The sequence below is a fragment of the Schistocerca americana genome, chromosome 6 (assembly GCF_021461395.2).
Source record: "Schistocerca americana isolate TAMUIC-IGC-003095 chromosome 6, iqSchAmer2.1, whole genome shotgun sequence".
Classification (NCBI taxonomy): Eukaryota; Metazoa; Arthropoda; class Insecta; order Orthoptera; family Acrididae; genus Schistocerca; species Schistocerca americana.
In genome coordinates, this window is record NC_060124.1 from 289204580 (window position 1) to 289207079 (window position 2500).

A 2500-nucleotide genomic window follows, 5' to 3' on the forward strand; every position below is an offset into this window, starting at 1 on the left:
AGTGCAGAAGCGCATAAGGCGGCCAACCAGAACCTTGTGAAAGGCTCTGGTTAGCACCGAGCACACTGTAATCGGACGGAAGTCAGCAGGGGATGCTGCGGCGGTCCTCTTGGGGAGCAGGGTGGTCCTGGCCTGAAGGAGACGGGATGGAAGGGAACGGGAAAGGAGAAGGATATTCAGGATTTTAAGTAAAACCTCCCGGGGAAGGCGACGTAATTGGGCCGGTGTAAGACCATCTGGGCCTGCAGCGGAGCTTCGAGGTGGTAGGGCAGTAGCCGCTTCTTCCGCCGTGATGGGAGCCCATAGTTTGTGGAAGGGTACCATCTTTGAGAACGGCAACAGCCTGTCGGACAGGCCCTCACCCCGGGGAGGCCGAGACCTGACACGAGGTGGGGCAAAGAGGTCTGTCCAATACTCAATCAGCCCCGGGATGGACGGGGGCTGATGCAGAAGAGTGCCCTCAAGGAACCCATTGATACAACGTGCCGGATTTTTCTTGAAGGCACGCTGGACCACTGCATATTCCCACCTTCGTCGAGCACGCTTCCGCTCTGGAGGCTGTTGAATCCGTATGTTTGCAGCTTGATGGACAGCTGGTTCCATGCTCCCTAACTCATCCAGAGCAGGTAGCAACATTGCTCGGATAGTGTCCCGGCTAGTGGTAGGACCAAGAGCCAGAAGAGCGTCCAGAGAGCGAAATCGGCGGCCCGATGGAGGGAGTCCAGAAACAAAGGACCAGATGGCAAGGTCAACGCTATCCCCCTGAGGTGGAACGTGTGGTACAGGGGATCCGTCACCAGGCTCAGCCGCAGCGTCATGAGAACCATGAGCACTACTGGGGAGCTCGGCGACAAACCTTGCCACCATGTCCCGATAGGACTTCGTCCTACGCTGGCACTTGATGGACTCCAGCGTTCGAGCAGGAAAGGCCTTGGCGAGTTCCTGGTTAAAGAACTTGCAACCGTGGATGGTCAGGGTTGCTTCGGCATGGGCCAAACGCAAGAGTTCTTCTTCAGACCACCTGGCCTTCTTCCTCCCCGTCTGTATCTCCGCGTTGACTGCAGATGGATGAGCATGGCGCCGATGAACACCGAGCCCGGTCTTGGTGGAAAAAGACCGCGAGCAATCGGGGCAGACTATGGGGAGCGGCGCTCGACCCGCATCGGTTGGCTGGCTGGGTGGCTCATCAGCTGGCACAGGCGCTCCAGTGGGAGGCCTGGTACCACGTTTACTTCTTGTTGTTGGGCCAGCTGGAGCAAAGGCACGAGGGGAGGCAACCCCCGTACCCTAAACACACCCTGCTCTGTTGGTCGAGGAACTTTGGGAGACTTTTGCCAAGGCATAACCTTCCTCAGAACCTCTCACGACCCCCGCCACGTGAAGGCCAGAGCTAGGATTTCCCACCGAGAGGCTAAGCGAACCATCGCCCACTCAACACCACTAGGATGCTAAGGAGTGGACCGAGAGGATCCGTATATGACGCATCATGTGAGCATTTGGAGAGTCATAGTTACTCCCGCCGTTTACCCGCGCTTGCTTGAATTTCTTCACGTTGACATTCAGAGCACTGGGCAGAAATCACATTGCGTCAACACCCGCTAGGGCCATCGCAATGCTTTGTTTTAATTAGACAGTCGGATTCCCCCAGTCCGTGCCAGTTCTGAGTTGATCCTTGAATGGCGGCCGAAGAGAATCCGCGCACCCGCGCGCCCCCGGAGGAGCACGCTAAGGCGGACGCGGCCTCGCAGCAAGGAAGATCCGTGGGAGGCCAAGGCACGGGACCGAGCTCGGATCCTGCACGCAGGTTGAAGCACCGGGGCGCGAACGCCGCGCAGGCGCGCGCATCCTGCACCGCCGGCCAGCACGAGGCCAACCAACGGCGAGAGCAGACCACGCCCGCGCTAAACGCCCGCACTTACCGGCACCCCTACGGCACTCACCTCGCCCAGGCCCGGCACGTTAGCGCTGACCCACTTCCCGACCAAGCCCGACACGCCCCGATCCTCAGAGCCAATCCTTATCCCGAAGTTACGGATCCAATTTGCCGACTTCCCTTACCTACATTATTCTATCGACTAGAGGCTCTTCACCTTGGAGACCTGCTGCGGATATGGGTACGAACCGGCGCGACACCTCCACGTGGCCCTCTCCCGGATTTTCAAGGTCCGAGGGGAAGATCGGGACACCGCCGCAACTGCGGTGCTCTTCGCGTTCCAAACCCTATCTCCCTGCTAGAGGATTCCAGGGAACTCGAACGCTCATGCAGAAAAGAAAACTCTTCCCCGATCTCCCGACGGCGTCTCCGGGTCCTTTTGGGTTACCCCGACGAGCATCTCTAAAAGAGGGGCCCGACTTGTATCGGTTCCGCTGCCGGGTTCCGGAATAGGAACCGGATTCCCTTTCGCCCAACGGGGGCCAGCACAAAGTGCATCATGCTATGACGGCCCCCATCAACATCGGATTTCTCCTAGGGCTTAGGATCGACTGACTCGTGTGCAAC

The 2500-nt window shown here is 58.8% G+C and overlaps 1 pseudogene; it reads right to left on the minus strand.

Moving 5' to 3' along the window:
• The window catches only part of LOC124621093, a 7768-nt pseudogene that overhangs the window by 3390 nt on the left and 1878 nt on the right, over positions 1-2500 (minus strand).